General features: G+C 43.0%; 1 protein-coding gene, 2 long non-coding RNA genes and 1 pseudogene across 3 annotated transcripts in view; 1 reads left to right on the top strand and 3 right to left on the bottom strand.

The window, feature by feature from the left end:
- The window catches only part of LOC115662947 (MADS-box transcription factor 23-like), a 46415-nt gene that overhangs the window by 16871 nt on the left and 4572 nt on the right, over positions 1–24972 (bottom strand). The gene's annotated exons all lie outside the window — the stretch shown is intronic.
- LOC130136840 (uncharacterized) lies at positions 7652–8660 on the bottom strand. Its single transcript, XR_008815552.1, has 2 exons — positions 8439–8660; positions 7652–8049 (listed from the first exon to the last, which is right to left on the bottom strand). It is a non-coding gene; the product is annotated as an uncharacterized LOC130136840 (long non-coding RNA).
- On the bottom strand, positions 14504–15675 carry LOC115668563 (agamous-like MADS-box protein AGL16; annotated as a pseudogene).
- LOC130136838 (uncharacterized) lies at positions 23302–24968 on the top strand. The gene is made up of 2 exons (XR_008815550.1): positions 23302–23470; positions 24603–24968. It is a non-coding gene; the product is annotated as an uncharacterized LOC130136838 (long non-coding RNA).

The raw sequence follows: 24972 nt of genomic DNA, 5'->3' as shown, positions 1-24972 counted from the left end.
CGAATGAAGGGTGCCAAGGATTTCGGCAAATGTAGTTGATTCGACGGCCTGGAGAGCCGAGGCTAGAAGATATAGCCGTGGTGTGCAATTTTCCCGATGTCTTTCCTCAGGAATTGCCGGGACTGCCACCTGATAGAGAAGTGGAGTTCGTGATTGAGTTAGCCCCAGGGACGGAACCAATCTCGAAAGCGCCCTATAGGATGTCACTGTCTGAATTGAAGGAATTGAAGGTCCAAATGCAGGAGTTGCTAGATAGAGGCTTTATCCGTCCGAGTGCGTCTCCATGGGGAGCACCGGTGTTATTCGTGAGAAAGAAAGATGGATCTTTGAGGTTGTGCATAGACTACAGACAGTTAAATCAGGTGACCATTAAGAATAAGTACCCACTACCAAGGATAGATGACCTATTTGATCAGTTGCAAGGAGCATCGATGTTTTCAAAGATCGACTTGAGGACGGGGTACCATCAACTGAGGATTAAAAAGGAGGATATCCTAAAGACGGCATTCAGGACGAGGTATGGGCACTATGAATTCACGGTAATGCCGTTTGGACTAACTAATGCCCCTGCTGCTTTTATGGACTTAATGAATCGGGTATTCAAAGAGTTTTTGGATCAGTTCGTCATCGTCTTCATAGATGATATTTTGGTGTATTCAAAGAGCCCCGAGGAACATGAGGTACACTTGGAAAAGGTTCTACGAACGTTAAGAGAGCATGCACTGTACGCTAAGTTTAGCAAGTGCGAGTTTTGGCTGAACCGAGTAGCATTTCTTGGGCATGTAATTTCCGGAGAAGGAATCTCCGTGGATCCGGCAAAGATTGAAGCAGTGATGGATTGGCCGAGACCGACGACGGTTACTGAGGTTCGAAGCTTCTTAGGACTGGCAGGTTACTATAGACGATTTGTGGAAAGATTCTCAGCAATAGCCACTCCATTGACAAGGTTGCTTAAGAAGGAGACTAAGTTTGAATGGACGGAGAAGTGCGAAGTGAGCTTTCAGGAGTTGAAGCAGAGATTGACGACTGCGCCAGTGCTAACGATCCCTTCAGGACCGGGAGGATATGAGATTTATAGCGATGCTTCGCTCAAGGGATTGGGATGCGTGCTAATGCAACATGGAAGGGTGGTTGCTTATGCATCGCGTCAGTTAAGGCCTCATGAGATGAACTACCCAACTCACGACTTGGAATTGGCAGCAATTGTTTTCGCACTTAAGATTTGGAGGCACTATTTATATGGAGAAAGGTTCCAAATTTATACGGACCATCAGAGCCTCAAGTATTTATTTTCGCAGAAAGAATTGAATATGAGGCAAAGGCGTTGGATGGAGCTTTTGAAGGACTATGACTGTGATATTTTGTATAATCCCGGAAAAGCCAACCGGGTAGCGGATGCCTTAAGCCGGAAATCGAGCATCGCGCAATTAATAGTCAAAGAGTGGATTTTATTGGAAGAAGCGCGAGACTCGAGTTTAAGTTCGAGGTAGGACGCCTCCAGGTTTGGTGGCAACGTTAAGGATTGAACCGGAAGTGCAAACCAAGATTAAGGCGTTACGATCTACGGACCACGAGATTCGAAAATTCGGAGATGGATGGCACTAAGAGGAAACCGGACTTCCAAGCGTCCGAGGACGGAATTCTTAAGTTTCGAGGACGGTTGTGCGTGCCAGATGATTTGGAGCTTAAGGAAGAGATTTTATCGGAAGCTCATAGGAGCAATTATAGCATTCATCCGGGCAGCACGAAAATGTACCAGAACCTTCGACAGCATTATTGGTGGAATGGAATGAAGGTGGATGTAGCCAAGTGTTTGACGTGCCAACAAGTGAAGGCACAGCATTGTAAACCTGGTGGAATGTTGCAACCGTTGGAAATCCCAGAATGGAAATGGGAGCATATTACGATGGATTTTGTAACGGGATTGCCAAGAAGCCAGAGGGGACACGACTCTATTTGGGTGATAGTGGACAGATTGACCAAGTCAGCGCACTTCCTGGCAGTGCGAATGGATTTTGAGCTAGAAAAATGCGCAGATTTATATGTACGGCAGGTAGTCCGATTGCATGGAGTACCGGTATCGATCACTTCGGACCGTGATCCCCGGTTTACTGCGAATTTTTGGAAAAGTCTGCAATTGGCCATGGGGACTAAGTTGCAATTCAGTACGGCCTATCATCCTCAGACGGACGGCCAGTCTGAAAGGACGATTCGAGACATTGGAAGACATCTGCGAGCATGTGTTTTGGATTTTAAAGGTGATTGGGAGGAAGTTGCATTTAGTCGATTCGCCTATAATAACAGCTTTCAGCAGAGTATTGGGATGGCGCCGTTTGAAGCACTTTATGGCAGAGCGTGTAGAACACCGTTGTGTTGGGATGAAGTGGGGGAAAGAAGTATAACGGGTCCAGAGTTGGTTCAACAGTCGGTAGAAACAGTAAAGATTATCCGGGAAAGGCTAAGAACAGCTCGTAGCCGTCAGAAAAGTTACGCAGACCGAAGGCGTAGACCGTTGGAGTTTCGAGTTGGCGACCATGTGTTTCTTAAGGTCTCGCCGATGAGAGGACTATCTCGATTTGGCAAGAAAGGGAAACTAAGTCCAAGGTATATAGGCCCATTCGAGATTTTGGAAAGGATTGGGATGTTAGCATATCGTCTCGCCTTGCCGCCGAATTTGTCGCAAGTTCATAACGTCTTCCACGTGTCAATGTTAAGAAAGTATGAACCGGACCCGACCCACGTGCTGAACTACGAGGAAATAGACGTGGACGACAGAGTGTCGTACGTGGAAAAGCCAGTTCGGATCGAGGACAGAATGGAGCGAGTGTTGAGGAACAAGACAATTCCGATGGTTAAAGTGATTTGGGAACACCATGGAACCGAAGGTGCGACGTGGGAAAGTGAAGAGTTGATGCGACACCAGTACCCCCATTTGTTTGAATAGTTGGGTTGGATTGTAAATTTCGAGGACGAAATTTTTGTAAGGGGGGAAGAGTTGTGACATTCCGAATTTCGGCCCATAGTTGGGATTTATAAAACGTGTAATTCGTCAGTGTGCTTATAGTAAAATCTCGCCCGGGAACTGATCACTCTCGGTTATTGTTTTAAAATTGAGATTTCGCTAGAATCGCGCTCGATCGAATTTGGCCGTTATTTAGACCCCGAACTTGACAGTCGATTTTCGGGAGTTTCAGGACGAAATAAATTGGACGGTGTCAATATTATCGTAGCCAGCGTTGAGATTGTCAGGAATAATGAAAAAAGGGGAGATTTTGACCGGGTGCGAATTTGGACTAGTAGACCTCCCTCGATATAGTTTGATTTAATTAATTCGGCCTTTGTCCCTTTTTTATATGCGAGGCTTATTTTGGACCGGTAGATCGCTTTCGATTTTGAATTTGGGTCATCGGATCGCATTTAATATTTGATTGAAGTTAAATTTTTTTATTGTTTTCTCTCTCTCTCTCTCTCTCTCTCTCTCTCTCTCTCTCTCTCCCGGTCACCTCCCCCTGCGCACGTCTATCCCTTCTCCCCTGTGTCAGACCCATCCCTTCTCCTTCTCTCTCTTCCTTTTTCTTTTTCTTCTTCCTTCTTTCTTCTTCTTCTTCCTCCTCCTTCGTCGCTCGATCGTTTTTGCTTCGCTCGCACCAGCCCGACGCCGACCGAGCTTGCCTCCACCCTCGTCGCGTCATTGCCGTCGCGCTGCCGCCCGACCGAGCCGCGCCGCCGCTCGTCGCCCGCGACCGCCGCTCGTCGGCCTTGTCCGCTCGCTCGCCGCCTGTCCACGCTGCACGCGAGCAGCCAGCCTTGTCAGCTGCGCGCCGCGCGTGGTCCGGCGTTGCCACCGTCCGCCGGCTCGTCCTCCGTCGCCCGGCCACCCGAGACGCCGCCGTGCCACCTCCGCCGCCGCGCACTTCCTCTCCCCTGTTTCTCTCTTCCCCGACGCCTTCCCCTGTTTCGGCTCCCAGCTTCGTCGCTGCCGCGAGCCACCGTTCCGGCCGCTGCCGCTCCGCCTCCGCCACCCAGTCTCTCCCCTCAGCCACCTCCGCCGACCTGCCGCTTCCCCCCTTGGCCGCCACCACCTTTCTTCCTCTGTTTTTCTTCCTCCCCGACGCCTCCCCTGTTTTGGGCTCTCCCGCGCCGCCTCGAAATCAGCAGCCGCGCGCGCCGTACCGGGCCGCCGTCGCTGCCCCGTCTACCACCACCTAGCCCCGGCGACCCTGCCCAGCCAGCCCGAGAGTGCCCCGAGCCGTGGCCGAGCCCGCGCCCTTGCTCGTACGGTTCAGCCGAGGGGGGGAGGGGCGTCACTGTTCATTCCGAGTACTGTTCATCCGGGGCCCATTACTGTTCATTCCGAACACTGTTTCATTAGGGCCCGTTACTGTTCATTCGGCACTGTTCATCCGGCCCGTTTTTGAGCCCGTGCGGGTTTTTCCCGAGCCAAATTGAAGTAAGTGACTTCCTAAACCCTACCTAGTACTTTGGGTATTTTATGACTTGTCTCGGGTTTAGAACGGTTAGAGCGTGATTTAATTTAATTATATTATGATATGATTGTGCTAATTGGATTGGATAAAATGATGTGCATGATTTGGGTGATCGTACGTGGCCGACTTGAACGTCGGGTTTGTGGATTGACGTGGCGAATTGTGAATATGGATCGTTTGATGTAATTGGCGTGAAATTGATTGAATTGAATGGCGTGTGCATGCCTGTCGATTATAAGCCCGGATTGATCGGAGGGCTACGGACTTGGGACGTGTTGACGGCGGTCCGTGTGAAGGCATGAATGGCCGGTGTGCCAAATGGATGCGGGCTTGAGACGTGTTGACGGTGGCCCGTTAGAGGTGTGTTGGACCGGGACGTATTTACGTCGGTCATTGGAAATTGAGCCCGGATTGATCGGAGGGCTACGGACTTGGGACGTGTTGACGGCGGTCCGTGTGAAAGCATGAATGGCCGGTGTGCCAAGTGGGCCTGAGGCGCAGTGGCGCGGGCAGTGAGAATGGACCTGAGGCGCAGTGGCGCGGGTCGTGAGAAAGATGTTCGGCCACGCATGCGATTTGAGTGTGATTGAAATGTCCGGTTGAGTGTGATTGAATTGGCTGGTTGAGCGTGTGATGGAATTGGCTGGTTGAATGTGTGGTCGAATTAGTAAGATGAATTGCGTGCAAGTGTGGTTGGCGTTTGAGCAATTGCGATGTGCTATTTAGTTACTATTACTGCATTACCATGTTATGACTAACGTGCAGTGTTAGCATGGGTTCGATGGTGAGGTAAGTATAAGGATGCGATTTTATTTTATATGTTATGGGGTAGATGTAGATTGCATGTACGACTTGTCTGGGTACGCATTGGCCTACGTGGGGTATAGGGGGTTGCTTATTGAGACTCGTTCTCATGGTTATTATATAACCACTTTCAGATCCGCGACCGTGATCGACTTGAAGATGCCGCCAGAGTACTACAGGGATTGAAGGATAGATCAATTTACCCTGTCTTTTGAGTATATTTTTGTAGAGGAGATAGGCTTGTAAACCACCACCCCCTTTTGAAAATTGTGGTTTTTAAATTGGTAGCCTGGATTACTGTTTTGTATTAATGACTGCTTTATGAAATTATTGTTTCGTGCTATCCTTTTGTCATCTTGTTAGTTGTCTGGGTTGTTTTATTTTGCTTCCGCTTGCGTAGTTCGTTTGGGTCGGCGACGCGTCCTGGGACGTCGCTTTCAATACGACCGTGGAAGGGGTGTCGCGAGCCCGTTGGGGTTCGGGGCGTGACACTGTCCGTGTTCGTTTTAATAAAAAAAAAAGGGGAGGGCACACGGTCAGCAAACGGTTGCTGACCGTGTGCATGTCACACATGATCAGCAATGGTTGTTGATCATGCATGCGATCAGCAACGGTTGCTGATCACCATATTAAAAGCGCGATCAACAACAGTTGCAGTATGTTGAAAAAGTGTGTATGCAATTATCATGTGTTCATGAGAGTTAAAAATTACGTTTTCTCTCTTCCGACGCCATGACTGAAATATCGAGATCGCGGAGAATTGTCGGCACAAGATTGCTAGCACAATTCTATTGGTGATTACCCGCAAGTTCTTCCTTTTGTTCGTCGTGAGATTGGTGGTGTGTCTAAACTAGAGGTCCGACGGTTGTGGGGCTCGAACTGAAGAACATCCGAACGGAAATCGTTTTGGACACACTACGAGAGGTAATCCGTTTAACCTCCTATTGTCTTTCGATTTTTTATTGAAACACACGAACAACGCCTTTGGAGATACATGTATGGTTATATCTTTCCGCTACGTTTATATTTAATTTTAACTATTGTCGCGACCTAAAATTTCTCTCAGGCTAATGGATTATTAAGTCTAAGCTTAACTCAGGCACTCCCAAGCCCTACAAATTCGCAACTTAGGGTTTAAGTTTTTTAACATGCAAAAGTTTTCATGCTTGGAGTCGCCACTAATCTATTTATGGTAGGTCGATTAGAAATCTAAATAAAACATAAAGAGATATGTTTTATTCCTACGAACCAGAGATTCTAAGCTCGGGGACTTGGTTACGTTAGATCTAGTCTAACACCCTTTCGATACCTTTTCTTTTCAAAAAATGTTTATGCATGCAGTCTGGATCCGTTTTAACTTAGTCACTAGCATGTGAGGTGATCATGCGGGTGCGCAAACCACCAAAGTAACACCCAATAATCAAAACATTAAATAAATTGCAAGATTTGGAGAATTACTTACCTCGAAGCAACGTAAGTATCTGCATTGTTAGCTAGAAAATCACATCATCAATCCTAATATGATTTCTAATTAACAAGCAATTCACTCAATATTTTTTGGATTTTCACTTATTTAAATGAAAGCTAACCTATATGTAATGACGTGCAAAAATTAACACGCGATTAATGCAGCCTAACATGCAAACTATATGTCATGCGACGACGTGACCTAATTAATGACGGACAAATGATTTATTTTTGGTATTTTTTCAATGAAATTCGGGATTAAAAAAAATGCCTAAATTAACATGCAATCTATTCTAAAAAAAAGATAATTTAATCTATCCTAAAGTGGCTTCTTTTTGGTATTTTTATGAAAATTCGAAATCAAGAATTACCCTAAAATGAACCGTCGAGATCAGGATAATATGTAAATTAAACTAGGAAATAAATTACTCTAATTCCTAATTTAAATTAAAAAGTTATCCTATCGACTTATTCAAAAAAAGTTATTCTAAACCTATCATAAACATGCATCATTATCTTCATATAAAATCAATTCAAATCCTAACTAATCTTTTTTTGGAATTTTCTTTTTAAAAGAAATAAATCAAACAGACAGATAACCACCGCGATCAAAATCAATCCACGCGATCCGCAAGATTTGTTTTATTATCTTTGAATTAGGGAAACGATATAAACCGGTGATCATATCCATGTGGTTATGGATATTGATGGAAGGCTATTCGTTTGAATTTGGAAACAAAATAAAATCTATTATCGTATCCAAATTGTTATGGACAGGATAAAGATTTTCCGTGCCACCGAGTATCGTATCTCATGATTGAGATCGGATAGTCGTCCCGACACGTTGTTAAGTTAGGAATTTCCTAACTTAGTGTATTTTTTGGAATCTTGCGAATATGCCATGCATCATTCAAATATATCTACTAACCAACCAAAAACAACAAAATCACTCGAATTAGGAATTTAAATATTTGAAACGATATCGGATAAAGTTTCTTACCTAATTTATGGATAACTTCCAAATTCGAGCTTGATGCCGGATCGGGTTTGCGGATCACGGGACGGTCGACTGCAAGTGGGACGGCGGCGTAGACTCAGCTCGCAGCGGTTTCCGGCTCAATTTGCGGTGATGCTCGCGAATCACGGGAATTGGTGATAGTGGTACTCGACGGCGAGGACGGTGGGATAATGAGGCGATGCTCGGCCTTGGCGTGAAGCTTTCATTGGCCGATGGTGAAGAGTAGCGGCGATGTAAGTGACTGTCAACAGACCGTAGGGAGCACCTAAGAATCTGCAAGAAAAACCACCAAAAGCACAAAATTGTTTCGTCGAGTTTCTAGTATCAAGATTAACTCGGTTGAGCACGTCGGGGACTGATCACTCTTTTCCAATCCAACTCTTTTTACTTTCTATTTATTTCTTTCGCTGGGAAGGTCCATGAAAGAGATGGAGTGCACGAGAGAAATTCAACAGATCTACGTGTCGATGGAATGCTCTTGAGGTTCTCCCACTTTGAACCCTTTTTTATTTTAATCTTCAATCCACCACTTGACTTTTGTCCTCTTCTCTTCTATCAACTTTCGGTCACTGATTGTGCGGCGGTGTGGGACGGACCGAGGTTGCGGGGACAACAGGGAAGTCAAACAAACTTGTTGGTCGCAAGAGAAATCGTCAACAAACTGGGATCGCCTGGAACCGGGAGGTCAGAGACGCAAGAGCTCGCGACGACTACTTTGACGTTCATTGGATTCGCTGGACGTCCTGGATGAGCAGCTCTCGGTGGCAGGTGCAGCAGGAACCAGTGACGGTACAGAGTGCAAGCGTTTGTTCAGGTTGGTGATGACAGCGGGAGCAGCGGCGGGCCAGGCGCGGGAACAGCGGTGGGGCACGTCGGATGGCGGCGGCAACGATCAGCCCTCTCTCTCTCTCTCCCTCCTTGCTCTCGCTCTCGTGTGCCTCTCGTGCTCTCAAAAATCGTGTTCTGGAAATTATGAGAGCTCCATTGATTATGACGCATAACCACATATTTATATCGCAACCCTAGGTTAATTAACCGGGCTTCCTAGTCCTAATGGGCTTAGACTTAGGCTTTATCATTTAATTTAATTTTAATTGCAAATTGGCTAAATTAATTCGGGCTGATTTAAGCTCAAATTAAAACAACCAAAGCCTTTCAGACCTGTGAATTTTGGCCCCCAATCCCTTGAGTGAGCTGAGTGCTCGAGCTCGGTTTACACGATGAATTTTCAGCTTTCTCGCCACCGCCGGTCCGATGTGGAATGCAACTAACCTATATGAACTTAAACTATATGCTATGCAATTTTAATATTTTTGTTTAGGGGTTAAAATTTAATCCCTAATTTTCTATGCAAATTATTATTAAATGGTCGGTCGAAATTTAGGTGTCAACAACTATGCATGTTCCAACGAAAACCAACATCAATCACAACTTCGATCGTTTATTTACTACACATCAAGACATAGTGAGATTCATGGTAGATTTCTTTTGCCTCCTCTTCTCTGTTGAGGTCTATCTAGTTTAAAATATAGAATATTGGAATGAGCTATCTTAAGGAAAATGAAAGCACTTAACAAAAAAAAGGCATATACTTCCCCCAATTCCGGATGTGCAAAACATTGTCTTTAACTTGTGCAAACAGATAAGAATCTGGCCGCGCAAGAGTTTCCAATCAAAACTTTCATTTAAAGACAACTTACGAGGTTGAGGTCTTAAAAACTCTATGCATTAGGTCAGACTGGGATTATTCTCTTGAAAGTAAGAATAAACTAAGTTTATAAATGTTTTAATTCAGATGCTTCAACCAGGATAAATGTTTTAAATGTTGAAAGTTTTGAAGAACCTTGAAGTATTCCGGTTATTCGTTTTCCTTCCAAAACCTCACTCTGATAACATATAACTATTTAATATATATGAAAAATGGAGGAGTCTAATCTTTTGTACCAAAAAAAGTGATTCGTACCGATAGATTTCTAAAAGAATTGGTAAATGTCCAAAAAACCATGGTAAAAGGAAATTATTTGTAACCCAAGTTAGGTTGGTAACTTATTTTGACGAAATTTATGAAGCCGCTCTAACTTAGGTTGTTAATTTCATATAAGAGTTAATTCATCTAAAGCACTAGTGAGTTTTGCAAATTATAAAAAGGTTGGTAATTTCATAAAATTGTTGATAAGTTACCAACAAGTTACCTAAAAAAAATTCGCAGGTCCTTTTTTATCGCACTAACAACTATTTGACGCTTATGAATACTTATTAAAATTCACTAGCAAAGAAAAAATTCATACTTTAGGCTCCGTTTATTTTGCAAAAAACGATTGATTTTTTGGAAAATATTTTCTTCAAAATAATCGCTTGTATTGTTTGAAATAATTTATTAATGAATATGACTTCATCATTAATAACAATTTATGTCTAAATATTTTCGTAGATGATAATAATATTTTTCGTTCATCTATTTTTATAAGCAATACAAAACATCATTTTTAGAAAAAAAATTTTCAAATTATTCATTTTCAGCGAAACAAATAGAGCCTTACTATGCATTCGAAAATTAGGCGAAGGCTCTTTTAGAATCTACTCACTCTATTATGCAATATGAATTTTTTGAAACTTCCACATGACAAAGTGAAACCCGTTGAAGTAAAAGGTTTGGTAGGGTGATGGTCAATCATTGGATGATCTAATGGTGTTATCTACTCGTTGGATCACGTGATACCTACTGGTACATCATTAAACGTGATGAATTCAGTAAGACTAGAATTTCATCGAGGATTGGGCATAACATTGCATAGAATAAAACCATGCTATCATTCTTCAGCAAGTTGTTTTTCATCTAATGATTTACTTGATCTATGCAGATCAATCCTTAATTTTTTTTTTCCAGTTTTGGGTCCATACCAAGGTGTTGTAATCGCTTCTTTTATCTCACTGAACTTTCGTTTCCCTCGAGAAGCAAAACGTGCAGAGGAAATTAGAGTAAGCACCTGCATATCTTTCTGCTACTTCAAAAAATTAATTGATGTAACCAAACTGTGCAAGCATGTTCAAGTCAAATTGGAGCAGACACTTTTGACAGTTCGTACAATGTGGCAGCGCACCAAGAACACAAAACTGGCACATACAATTCCCCGGTCAGAGTGGACTCTTTATACTGTCGGGAATATTATATATCGTGTTCACACTCGGGGTTCGATTTTAATATCTCATATCTGATTTGTGTTCACATTTGGGGATTCACTTATTTTGAATGATCTTTCATACAATTCATGTCGCTTCTGCATCGTGGATGAACCCTAGCTTTGCCGGAAAATCACTAAATATTTTCTGGGTTAGATCTGTGCTTACCATAAATTGCCACTAAGTTGATGTTGAGATGATATGTTGCATAAAAAAAACATGTCATCCTAGATATAATCGGATCTCTCACTTTTTTGATATTATAAGTTGGACATATATTGTTATCCATTGTTGCCTATTTCATCAAGGTAATCATGTTGTGTTTTTAAACCGTCGAATGATTTTCAATTTTGTGGATGCCACTTTATCCGTTTGACTATGTGAATTGTTAGTTCCATCCAAGACTTAGAAAGGACGTTCATTACTTATTTGCCATAGACGAGCATAGACATGTAAAAATAGTTACAGCTGCTCGCTTTTTTGGTTCCTTAAGAAACTCATATCAAAGTAATCAACTACAGTGGACATCTCTTTTTTAAAAAGTGGCGACTCTTAATAAGTTTTATCGTATACGTGCCTCACAAAGCAACAACAGATCTAGGAGATGGTGGTGACCTCATTTCACCGCTTTAAAAATTATGAGCCTGAGGAGTACATTTGCAAGAATAAAACTCAAAGGAATTGATGGGAGCCCACACAAGCGGGGGAGCATGTGGTTTGACCCTTATTTATGTGGTTACCAGACACTCATGTAGAGGCACATTATAGTATTTGTATTCTTCTAGCCAAAACTTTTATTAAAATGGGAGCATATGGGTTGTTTAGTGCCTAACCTTGAGATGTGGATCATCCAAGGCAAATTAGCACAATGTGCTTCTCCTGTTCGAATCGGGGTTGAAACCAAACCTCTTCTCAGGAGGATAATTGGGGCCATTTAGCTGGGATTCGATGTAGATCTAACTTTCTGTTCACTCGAGGTCCGGGCAATACCACCACTAGCTCCTCTTTACTCAAGAATCTATACATCATTTATTAGTGTATGAACAGCTATCTCTCTGATACAATGCCCAAATTATTACACCTTTCTTGCAGATCGGAACTACCTAAGAAGGATTGTGATTCTTCAGAGAGAGAGCCATCTCACGTCCTCAGGTATCCTCTACCTATTTACCTGTGACGGTTTCGCTTACACAAACCCTTTTTTTGAAGTTTGTTCGAGCTTTTTCTAGGAGTATGGCATAGGTTACTTTAGTGTCGTAACCCTGGTACTTGAACATTTGGTTGGGACATTTTCTCAACCTGTTCTTACCTTTAAAAAGCAATGGCACCTTCATCTTTCAACTAACCAAGCCTCCTCTATCCCTCGGGACCAACAAGGAGTAGTACAGGAATATTCGCCCGCTGTCCATCTACTACGTAATTTTGGCATAAAGAAATTTTGTCGTGAACTTCTAATCGCAGCCGCCTCAATCTACTTATCCCCTTCACCTAAATTCGATGTCCGTCTCTGTCATAAAGAGTGGGTGGGATCACACTTATCTAAAAAAGAAACTAGGTGAGGACAATAAATTAGTCTCTAAGATATAATTGAGCAACATCTTAAGCTCATTGTATATGCATCTAGATTAGATCATTAATTATGACGTAGTCAATTCAATGAGAAGTACTATAGTTTGAAACGCCGTTCGCACCAAGCTTTGCAACAAGCTCTATTTGATAAGTAATCAATATATTCGATTATATCCACTTCACACAAGTGATCAGAATGAGTAAGGTTAGTATGAACAAGTTTCTCAAGAGCTTCTCCAAGCAGCGCGCAACAACAATGCAGAGAATTATCAACAGTGTGGTCTTCCTCAACATGCATGTATTAAGCCAGTTTAATCCGTAATGTAGTTGCAACCTGTCGAAAGACATCACATGTAAATGGTCATTTTAACTAGAATTTGGTTCGAGCTGCGAGATGAGAAGTTGAAATTTATTGTATTACTGATCATACCTTAGCTCCATGTCGATCTGTGCTGCTTCACTTACTTCAGAGGGTGAATGACTTGAATGCACAAATTGTATGGAACTTCCGTACTTATAACTTCGCTGGATTCACTTGCATTCGATGCCTATGATGCAAATCATAATATGATGTTATTGTCTTTTGTTCGAGATATAAACAGGATGTAACTACTAAAGAAATTAGGGAGCATTTGCCTTTTGTTTATTTTATCCCACTTTAAGTAAACAAGTTTGAAGAAAAAGTAGACCATAATGAATAATATTCATTATTTTCCAATTAAAATCCAAATTCTCATGATCGTGTCCCTACAATGTCACTAGATATCAGCATGAAAGAGTTCACATAACTTCGAATGAGAACCAAAAGAATTTGATTAGGGTTGAGAAATTAGTATCCTAGCACATCATAGTGAGAGATTCCTAGATTTTTTTATATATTTTGCGGGGTTGCCTATCACCCATGTCAACCGCTGCAAGGAAAACATTATGGGAAGAACAAAAAAATTCATAATACGGCGATTGATTTGAGTAGATAGGCTTACGCTCCGAGAGGACCTAAAATTTCCCTATTTTTATAAACCAAGTTATTTACGCATCAAGAAATAATGAGAACCCCATCCAATTTCATAACACTTAAAAATGTATAATAATATATATTTTCTCTACTATGATCCAATCCGCGTATCATGCTGCATCCAAAACGCTGTGAACCTATATGACTTTTTTCCTCCATTATTGGGCAGTTATCAACAAGATGAACAGATAGAGAACCTTTTTATAGATCTCTTCTATTTCTTCATTCAAAACCTGATCCTGTGGTGGGGCAAAAATCAGAATGTTAGGGTCGAGTTACCACACAAGAAGAGAAAGTACTTGTCTTGTGACATGCTTGTCTAGTTAACTACATGTACTGTGGTGCTCCTTGGAGAAGTCAATGACAACTTAGTAGGGAAAAGGTAAAATAATAACACTAACTTTCTAGCTAAAGTTTTTACCAAAACGATTCAATTGAAAGTAATTATAGATTCTAAGACCCAAGTCCTCGATATCGAACTTTTCTTTTTGATGAAGTTTTGAAACATTAAGGGGAGAAATAGATGCAACCTCCTGAATATTAGTTAGGAATAAGTAGTAAGTGAGTAATTGTTTCTTTGATGCAATAATTGAATGAATGATCAAGGTGGGATCAAAGTAATACATTAATTAAAAAAAACAAAAAAAAAGAAACTAACAGTTCATGCGTTATCACACTTACGTGAATAAATTTGAAAAAGCTTGAGATGATAATTTATGTAGGTTCTATGTAAGGTATGGTTGATTGTCATATAATTGGTGTATCATTACTTTACTACTTATTTGCAGACACTTTGTTGTCTTGATGGTCCTATTGCTGTACGACAAGCGACATGCTTTTCCAAAGCTCATGTTTCGATAAAAGGTAGAACAAAATGTGGTTTTAACCAAGTCTTAGTACATAGTAGCCCGTGCATAGCACGGGTCACATGCTAGTTTATCATGAAATTTCAACAATGCGTACTTATACCTTTCTCATCCGGACACCCTTCAAGGTCTTCTCAAATTGCTTTTCCAAATTTTGAAAGTTTTCGATGCTTAGGGTGGAAAGTTCTTCGCCCATCAGATGCCTACGTATTTATATAACAAGGATATGTCATTATGCCTATATCATGTCCTGCAAATTTTATTTGGGAATCTATAGAAATATCTTTGCAGGTACATAGTAACCGAAATCATAGAACGTACAGACTTAGTTTCGAACCAAAACCTAGCCCATTTCATCTTAGGAAGATTGAGTTCCTGGTTGAAATTTGGATTCACTTTCGGTGATCCTGTTTGTCGAGTAGTTGCTGCCTTAAACATGCGACCTCCTCTTGCCAAAGCTAGCATAATGATCAGAACTGTTAAGTTAAGCCTCCATTTTGAAGCAACCAAAGTAACCAATCATCCTTCTTAAGAATATCTGGGGAAGTATACATCTAAAACTTATGTGCATATATATGATTCTGGGTAGCATTGGTTCATTGAGCTAGATAACCGGTTTGAAATGGTTCCTTGCAACCCACATTTTTCATGTTCACGGAAGAGAGCACGGCTACTTATTCTTTTCATGGCTAGATCAGATAGAATTCACAGGTTCACCTAAGTAAATCTTAAAAGGGAACCTTAAGAGAACAAGGACGAACCATAGATCTATCTGGAAAACAGACAAGGAATATGGCCACGACACACTTAATTACCTTGAGTTCTTCGACGGGATTCTTCTCTCCATTATGACTTTTTTTGGATTTAGTCTACCGGTCGATTGTGGACCTCATGCTGATTCAGTAGGATTTAATTTGAAATACAGATTTTAGTATACTAGAGAAGTGGAATCATAGGCAATAGCAGATATGAAATGATCCGCAATCCTTACAGCAGAATAAGGGCTCCATGGATGATGGAGGAACTGATAAAGCTGTACGATTAGAGAGAGAGAGAGAGAGAGAGAGAGAGAGAGAGAGAGAGAGACCAAGAGCTGGCGAATTCATGGAGCTTGCCGGTGCAAGAGAAGACGATGACCCCAACCACGGCGTCACAAAGAATGGAGAGCTCCTTGGCCTTCTTGAGCAGCCCATTTCTTCTCTTTGAGAAGGTCACTTGCCTGATAGCCGAGCTGTCTATCTTTTGGATCACAATCTTTCCTCTCCCCATATTGATCTGCACACTTTCTCTTGCTAACCTCTACTAAATTCTCTCGGGAAAATTGTCAAAAAAGTCTTAAACCTATTGTACGGCGGCCAATTCAATCCTAAACCTTTTAAGTTTGCAAATTCAGTCCTAAACCTTTTTAATTCTTACCAATTCAGTCCTTCCGGCCAATTTTGGCAGGCCGGCGCTGACGTGGCAATTTTTTATTATTTTTTTTTCAATTTTTAAATCTTTTTAAATCTTTTTTTTTTCTAATTTCTTCCTCTGGCCGGTCCTGCGACCGGCGGCCGGCCAGAGGGGAGGGCCGGCGAGGTCGACCTCGCCGGCCTCGCCCAGCAGAGGCGAGGCCGACCTCGCCGTCGCATGGTTCGCGATGGCGAGGTCGAGCCTCGCCGTCGCCTAGGTCGACCTCGCCGTCCCGACCCAAGCGACGGTGAGGTCGGCCTCGCCGTCGCGACCTAGGCATCGGCTAGGTCTGCCTCGCCTCGCCCAATAGCGGCGAGGCCGACCTCGCCGTCGCGACCCAGGCGTTGGCGAGGTCGGCCTCGCCTCACCTAGTAGCGGCGAGACCGACCTCACCGTCGCGACCCAGGCATCGGCGAGGTCGGCCTCGCCTCGCCCAGTAGCGGCGAGGCCGACCTCGCCGTCGCGACCCAGGCGTCGGCGAGGTCGGCCTCGCCTCTGCTGGGCCTCGCCTCCCCCAGCAGCGGAGAGGCCGACCTCGCCGTCGCCTGGGTCACGACGGCGAGGTTGACCTAGGCGACGGCGAGGTCGGCCTCGCCTCTGCTGGGCGAGGCCGGCGAGGTTGACCTCGCTAGCCTCCGGTCGCCGGACCGCTCAGAGGAAGAAATCAGAAAAAAAAAAAGATTAAAAAAGATTAAAAAAATTGAAAAAAATAATAAAAAATTATCACGTAAGCGTTGGCCGGACGGCCGGCGCTGGCCGGCGGCCACGTCAGCACCGACCGGCCAAAATTGGTTAGAAGTACAAAAAAGGTAAGAATTAAAAAGGTTTAGGACTGAATTGGCCGCCGTACAATAGGTTTAGGACTTTTTTGACAATTTTCCCAAATTCTCTCCCTTGTTTAACTGATCATACATCAACGCAATACCACACAAGAGCGACCTCAGCAGTTAGCAGATACACAGATCTAAGCGAAAGAAATCTTCTTCTTCATGGAAAGACGTATCTTTCAATACAATTCTTATATGACAAGTGGTCTTTTTATTGCATAACCCCGTCCAAGTTTTTCATAGTAGTACCCACGTTGACTTCGGCTTTACTAATAACTAAATTGCTTCGTTTAATCCCATACTATGACTAGCATTTGCTGCTGCTACTACAATATTTCTTAGAGATCTCACGCAAATTACCTTGGACGACAGACAAAGAATCACCTGCAGATTGCTGATGAGCAACCAAGAAAGCAAGGTATCAAAGGGGTTCACTCCGAATGCTTTTGATCTGATGAACTAATGAACCATTAGAGATCAGAGAAGGACAACTCAAATTAAAGACAAGAAAAAACGCCATCTCTTTTTGTACACATTTTTTGAAGTCATATACCCATTACATGTGATGTACTCATGACTTTGCTTAAAACCTCGTAAGAAGGAAATAATTACCCTATAGAGTACTAGTTGCAACCGTTTCGGACTTATCATGATCATCGTGGTATCCTGCTATCATAGATTGACAGATCAAATTAAATTAAGTAGCAGAAAAAGTCAATCACGAATTTCAATAAAAGGTATTTAATACAAAAATGATTTAGTCGGTAGAGATCACATCTAGAAACAATTATAAAGTCCATCACTAGCATCCAATGATACGATTCATTTGCAGACACTAAAGTTAATTTATATAATGAGTTATAACAGAGATAATCCATGAATGATGACAAAGATTATTGCACAGTTTTGATGGAAAAAAAAGTAAATAATGTTAATTAATGGAAAGCAAGGAAAAATTGTTCACCTTGCCCTTGTTGTAAGCTCCAGAAGAATTAAAGTAGTACCCACCACAACAACATTAAACAAATACAAATGAGAGGCAGAAAGCCAAAAACAGCGAAGCATTTTGTATCTATTTAATTGGGTATCTACATAAATTTAATGACAACTTAGAAGGTGGCCTCATGGAAAGAGACTTCTAATAAAATGTGCACGCATGTTATATCACCACTTGCTTGGGAGCACCAAATTAGAGTTTACATGGTGTAACAGTCTCAATTTTCGATCTTTTTCCCGGGATTTAAGAAATGAATATTTTGGCCAATGCACTTATAGTGAGATCTCACCCGGAAATGCGCATTCACGGGATGCTAACCTTAGGGGTAAGGCCATTACGGGACTGAGTTCGCACGACCAAATAACTCGACCTTGGTTCGACCTTCGACCATAAGGATTGATGAGGGAATGTTTTGAGCCAACCGAGACCGATCTAATTGATTGATCGTGTCCGAAGGGAACTAGCGACAGACCTTCACAATTACATGACAATCGAGGTCGCCTTGGTACGAGTAAACTTAAACGTGATTGGACTTAGTGTCGGTCACGAGTCGAGAGCGCATAATTCCAATGAGCCACCCGTTAGCCAGAGATAAGCTAAAGTTGCGATTGTTCGATTTTAGTCATTTCTTGGAATTCGGGCTCGGGAATCGAGAATTTTAAAAGTGACAATTTTGAGCGGCCGATGACGTTTTTGGCTTGGCCAACCTTGGGGCCACCCATTTCTGCAAAAAAATGAATTTCGGTCCGGGACCGGAAAAATGACCGTTTTGCCCCTGGGACCGCGAACGAATTTTTAGGACTGGATTAAGTTGGGGGACTGAGAAATACCCAGTGTGGCCGAAAATTGAAGGACAAGAATGCCCTTTGACTTTTTGGGCAAGAACGATCGTGGGCCGTCAAATTTTGGATGAGATTGAATCGTGGCCGTTAGATCGGAGGGTAGTGAGAAGGGTATTTTGGTAATTTCCGGGAGGCAATTATTGGGGTTAGATTATAAAATTAGTTTTTCTCTCTCTTTCTCTCTCACTTTCACTCTCACGCTCTCTCTCCTCACCCCCCCTCCCCACCGATCGGTCTTTCTCTCTCCCCTCCCCCGTGCGTGAGCCCCTTGGCCGGCCACTAGTCTGCCCAGCCGCCTGGTCGCCCCCGGCCAGCCGTCCGCCGCCGCTGCCCTTCCTTCGTCAGCCGCGCCTCACCACCGCTCGTCTCCCTCTCTCTCTGTTTTCCTGTTCCGATCAACCCAGCCACCGCCGAGCCACCTCTGGTCGCCCTCCCCTGTCCTGTACGACCAGGACGCCGCCCCCAACCGCCCGTGAGCCGCCCTCCAGCCGCCCGTCCACGGAGGAGCAGCCGCACGCCCGCCTGGTCGCCAGCGACGCTGCTGCTGCTGCTGGTCCGGCTGTTCTAGCCCCTGTCCGGCCAGTTTGCCCTGTTTTTCTTAGGTAAGTGACCTCCCCAAATGTCGTCTAGGACTTCGGGTATTGCTAGGCTCGTTTAGGGCTCGGTTTAGGGGGTTTATGTGGCTGTTTTGGGCGTAGATCAAGGCTGGATGTTCGGGTTGTTATGGACTGATTTAGTGGTTGAAAATCTGTGGTTTGGTAGGTTCGGATAGGGCTGAGATAGGGCTGAGGTGTTATGGATTGATTGTGGCTAAATTGTGCGATTGATTGGTAGGAATATGCCTTGAATCGAATTGTGTATGTGGTTGTGCGAATTGTGGATGTTGGCTGGTTTAGAATATGTTCTAGGCTGATTGTTGTTTGGCCGTGTGCCTCGTGTGTGTGGCCGTGAGATGTGGTGGTGTGGTAGTGCGATTGCACAATGAGTTCGCGTGTCAAGTATGGGTGTTTGTTTGGTGCTTGTGTGGTGAGAATGTATATTTGCGAAGTGTATGTGGAATGTGAGATTGGGTATGGCCGTGAGTACATGTGGTACGTGTGGAGAGTGTGGAACGAAGGTACGGGAATGTAGGATTGGTTGGAAAAGGTCCGTCCTGAGGCGTGTTCGTTTACGCGGGACGATGCCGTCCCTGACGAGGTGACGATGCCCGGCCCGACGGGGTGTCGATGCCTGACGAGGTCAAAAGACCGTTGGCCTGATGCGTTTTACGCGGGCGCGGTAGAAGGGAAGTTGAGTGTAGGATTCCGTCCTGAGGCGTGTTCGTTTACGCGGGACGATGCCATCCCTGACGAGGTGACGATGCCCGGCCCGACGGGGTGTCGATGCCTGACGAGGTCAGAAGACCGTTGGCCTGATGCGTTTTACGCGGGCACGGTAGTGGTGGAAAAGTTGAGAATGAGTTGGAATTGGCAGACGTGGGGGAATTAACGCATGGCGTGAGTTTGCGTGCGAGTGTGGTTGGTATTGCGTAGCGTAGTGTTCGATTATAGGATAAAAACTACTAGGCATGGTATAGGACGTGCACAAGTGGGTTTTACATTATAATCGAGGCACGCGCGCGGCTGTGTTGTATTACTATGGAATGTGGACTGTAATGTTATCTAACATGCAGGGACGTGCATGATGGGTTCCAGGTAAGAGTGCATGTGTTTGTGAGCATGATTGATCGTTGGGTGTTATGTGTGTTTCGTCTGGCGGTACGTGAGTGCCTACGTGGGGTTTGGGATTGTACACTTATTGAGATTCGTCTCATAGTTGTATAATCCATAATTTCAGACCCCCAACCTTAGACCCAGGAGGCTCGTCTCCTCTTTTTGGAATTTTGAAGAGCTGCCCATGGTGCCTAATGGAGCTGTAGGTGATCCTCCGGAGCATAAGCCCGAAGACTCAAGCACAGAATGGAAGATGGCGACCGGTAGTTTCCCCCTAGGGTATTTTAGGGGTTGTGCAGAATAGGTCGACCTATAGGGAAGCTAAGTTAACCGGGCCATCTGACCTTTTTGTTATGTCGGTGGTTCGAATGCTTGTCTGTTAAGTTTGCTGTAATACTCTGTTTGTATGCGTGGTGTAATAGCGTTGTATATATAAATGAATGGTTGTTGTTCTTTGACTGTCCTGTAGTCGTCTTTTATAGTCAGGGGTTTTGTGTTCGCTTCCGCATGCGTTTCTGATATTTGGGTTTGGTCGGCGATATTCCTAGGACGTCGCAATATTTCGATCGGAGCAGGATGTCGCGAGCTCGATGGGGTTTGGGGCGTGACACGTGGCAAAATCAATAAGGTCACTCGTCAATAAAATTTTCCAATCTGTATACTTATAGAACCTCCAGTAAATAATTCAAGGAGGACAACGTGATTGCTACAATAGGAGGTTTGTATAAAACAGGAAATCAACTGTAAACACATTTGTCCAATTTATCGTTAATCATGCATTGATTGATAAAACAGTACCAATGTGTCCTTTCATTCATTCATTTATATTTTTTCACTCCTCTTTTGACTTAGACACTCATTTATTTTATGTTTTGACCTTACTAACCCTTGTATATGTAACCACTTCAGTTACCATTCTCACTTTTTTGTTTTGTTTCTTCTTTTTCTTTCCTTGCGGATCCCATCTTCCTTTTGTTATTACTTCTCTTTCTCTGTTAGAGACAATTCTTTCTTTACATGCTTTTGATGTCTCTGATCTCGTCTTTCTGTTCATGAATTTGAGTTCAAGTCAAAGAGTTTCAATTAAGCATATAAACGTGCAAGGGCTAAGAACTCCTGATGGAACCTTCATCTTTCTAGTGAGAGGCTTCCAGGAACTGTCCATGAAATTTTTCATGCTCATTCTACCATCATGAGCATCCTCTTTCCACAGCCACCGGGTGGGGTTGAAATCCCTAGTTTGGCTCCTCAAGAGCATCAACTTATTTGACTTCATCAAGGACAAGTTGCGGTCCACCTTTGCCCCCACTGTTCACACCGCCACCTGTGTCGCCCGGCCATTGCATTTCAGAGCTGAATCGGGTCGATTGGTACCCCTCGAAGTGTCCCTTTGGAGTCCAAGGATGTGCTCGGCCTCGTCAACTCAGCCATTGGATGTGTCGCGACCTAAAATTCCTCTCGTGCTAATGGATTGTTAAGACTAAGCCCTAACTCGGGCCCTCCCAAGCCCTACCAATTCGCAACTTAGGGTTTAAGTTTTTAACATGCAAAAGTTTTTATGCTCGGAGTCGCCACTAATCAATTTATGGTAGGTTGATTAGAAACCTAAATAAAACATAGGGAGATATGTTTTATTCCTACGAACCAGAGATTCTAAGCCAATTTATGGTAGGTTGATTAGAAACCTAAATAAAACATAGGGAGATATGTTTTATTCCTACGAACCAGAGATTCCTCTCTTTTCTCTCTTCTCTCTTTTTCTCTTAAAATTCTCTCGTGTCTCTCTAAAAATCCGATCTGAAAAATTATGAGAGCCCCCTAAAATCCTAACCTAATGATGTATATATAACACTAATCTAGGTCAATTAAATGCAATTAATCTAAAATGAATTTAAACTATATGTTATGCAACCTAGATATTTTTGTTTAGGGGTTAAAAATTTAATCCCTAATTTTCTATACAAATTACGACTAAATGATACGTCAAAATTTAGGTGTCAACAGGATGGTTGCCTAGCGTGGGCGGCGTGATGATTGTTTTGGCCCACGAACTTGCCAGACATGTCCAACACATCACCTTGGGATAGGCTAACGATGTGTCGGCTGAATGTCCATCTCGAGAACTTGACAACCCAAGGTGGGGGCTGGCCACAACATGGAGGATAATCTTTTTGTGGGACTTGTTGGGTTGCCACTGTATGTTTACCTTGTCTTCATGCATTCAATCTTTATTACTGTGAATGCAAGCCTATGGGATTTCATGGGATTGTAAACTTGAACATAAGAGAAGCAACACAACGTCTTGAATTGTGAAAGAATTGTGATGAATGTGAGACCCGCAAGATTACTTGCAAGAGAGAGGAGAGAAATTAGAAGAAGAAGGAAAGTGGGACCAGAAAAAAAGAAAAAGAAAAACAAAACAAAACGAGTGAGAGTTGTCACTAAAGTGGTGGGCCACCCAAAGGGTTACTATCATCAAAACACAAAATAGGGAGTGTCTCAGTCAAAGGATGACTAGAAAAAGCTCGACGCTTTATTTATTTATCAGTGCATTACTTTATTGGAGGGTGGTTCATTCTCCCAGCGACTAGACAGCATGGGGATCCCGCTCCCTGAGCCGCTAAAGAGCTCTTATAGTTTGAGCTCGAAAAATGAGAATTTTCTAATTCAATTAGGTTTCCTGTTTTGAATAGATTTCCTAATTAGAGTAGGTTTTTTAGAAATAAGTTTCTTATTTTGAATCAAATTATTGCACATATATATATTCCTTTTCTCTTGTAATTGAGAGATGTAATAGAGAGGTACTAGGTACTAATTATCTTGAAATCCTCAGCTAAACATAGCCATGTTCATGTGCTTTTTCATGATCACTCGAGCGAGCTACAAAGAACAAGAAACCGCTAGTGCCATGGATATATGCTAAACTGACCCCTGGAAATGGACTGATCTGATTGGCGATCGCACAGAATTCAAGTAATTCCATGGGCAGGGAATCGGAGCCGTCCTAGAAAGATCTGATTAAATTATATGGAATGTTGCTCTGATATTTTCTTCCGTCTCCCGAGGCTCGCTTTCTCCACGCGACCACTCTTCACTATAAAGAGTGTACAGCTTCCCCACTTTCGACGAAAGTGCAGCAGGCGATCAAGCTTCGTCTTCTTCTTTGCATTTAAAGTGGAGGGTGTGTTTCAGTGCGCCAAGGAGATCGCTGAAATGGCCTCTCTTCACCAAAGGGTAAGAGCGCATGAACCTGACCGTCTTGTTTCTGCGATCTCTTAACATCATTTACCTTCGTCCAGGATTTGTTCCTAATCATCTACTGGTTTTCCTTCTTCCACATCTTCTTCTTTGTTTCTTTCGTTGAGATGGATTACGAAGAAAACGGGTCGTTAATGAGTATGAGAAGATCGGAAATCGACCTTTTTTGATGCGTCTCCACCCGACTGGGCTCGGTTTCGTGGCGACTTTTGCTGTTGATTTCTCTCGGCCAACAAGCATACCAACACACAGTTACGGAGCAGTTGAATGGAGGAGAGATTCTCATTTCTTGTTCGTGATTTTCTTCAGTCTTTTGTTTGATTTGTGACGCCTGTGCTAATCCGAGCGCGTATCGGGTTATAGATAGGTTTGAGGCACCAAATTAGTCGCTGAACTGAGCTCTAGTTCTTAGTCTTCTTTTGTAGCTTAACTCATCGTTTTCAGTTGGACATTGTACATTCTGTGCGTGCATCTGCTTATTGCGTCTGCCTGTCCACACTCTTCCTCTATCTTTTCTTGCTTTGAAGAGCTTCGAGGAATGTCAAAAACCAGCTCGATTCTTTCTCATTTTTTTTTTGCATAAAATGCCAGTATTATAAAGCTGATGAATTACAGCATCTTAGGAGTATCCCAGCATTACAAAAAGTGCTAATAATTAGAAAAGATGGAGGAAGGAAGTCTCCACATTATAGCCAATACAACATTTATCTAGGAGTATTTAATTTTTTGGTAGAGTAAGGCTCTACCTCTTATATTTTTACGCGCCTTAGCCAAAATAATATGGATGTCAGTGGACTTATTTTGAAACCATCTTCAGTTGCGCTCCATCTAAATGCCATAAACTGGCTCGATTCTGAAAAGCCATATCATGTCCTTGGTCGATTTCTGTTCTTCTTTTTCATGAGGAAGCAAATTGCAGTTCTCAAATGAAGTAAGTAGCCAGGAATATCTGCTTTTTTCCATAATCAGATCCTGTTTCCATAATTCAATCCTGTTCTTTCTGGGAATACTTTGCTTTAGATAATGAGTAGAAATTCTTTTTTAAGCTGTTACGCCAAGTTTGTTCTACATTTTCGTCCTTTGAGATTTGTTTTCCCATGTTATGCAGTATCTAACATGGTGTTTCAACCAACCCATCTAGATCAAGATTATCAATCTCATTCAATGGGGCAAGGCTTGATCATTGATGTTGTTTTTACAGTCAGGTCGAACTGCTGGGAGGCTGTCTTGTGGAGATGGAGTATGGAGGAACTGCATAACTTGGCAAAGCTGATGCATGCCTGATAGAGCAGAGCCTTTTTGCCAGCTCTATTGAAATGTGAGTAAGATAAAATATATCAGTTCCTATCAGACTGAGGGGTCTCCACCATAGGAATCCATCGTCTGCAAAAATGTAATCCTACACCATATGGATCCCCTTTTATTTGTAAGTACACCGTCCTTGGAATTCATTTATTGAGAAGCATATTTGACATTCC

This window comes from Syzygium oleosum, unplaced genomic scaffold, assembly GCF_021117445.2.
Source record: "Syzygium oleosum isolate NSW1041296 unplaced genomic scaffold, Sole_v2.1 Sole_v2.52, whole genome shotgun sequence".
NCBI classification, from domain to species: Eukaryota; Viridiplantae; Streptophyta; class Magnoliopsida; order Myrtales; family Myrtaceae; genus Syzygium; species Syzygium oleosum.
The sequence above is the reverse complement of the archived record's forward strand: the minus strand, read 5'-3'. Positions and strand labels throughout refer to the sequence as shown.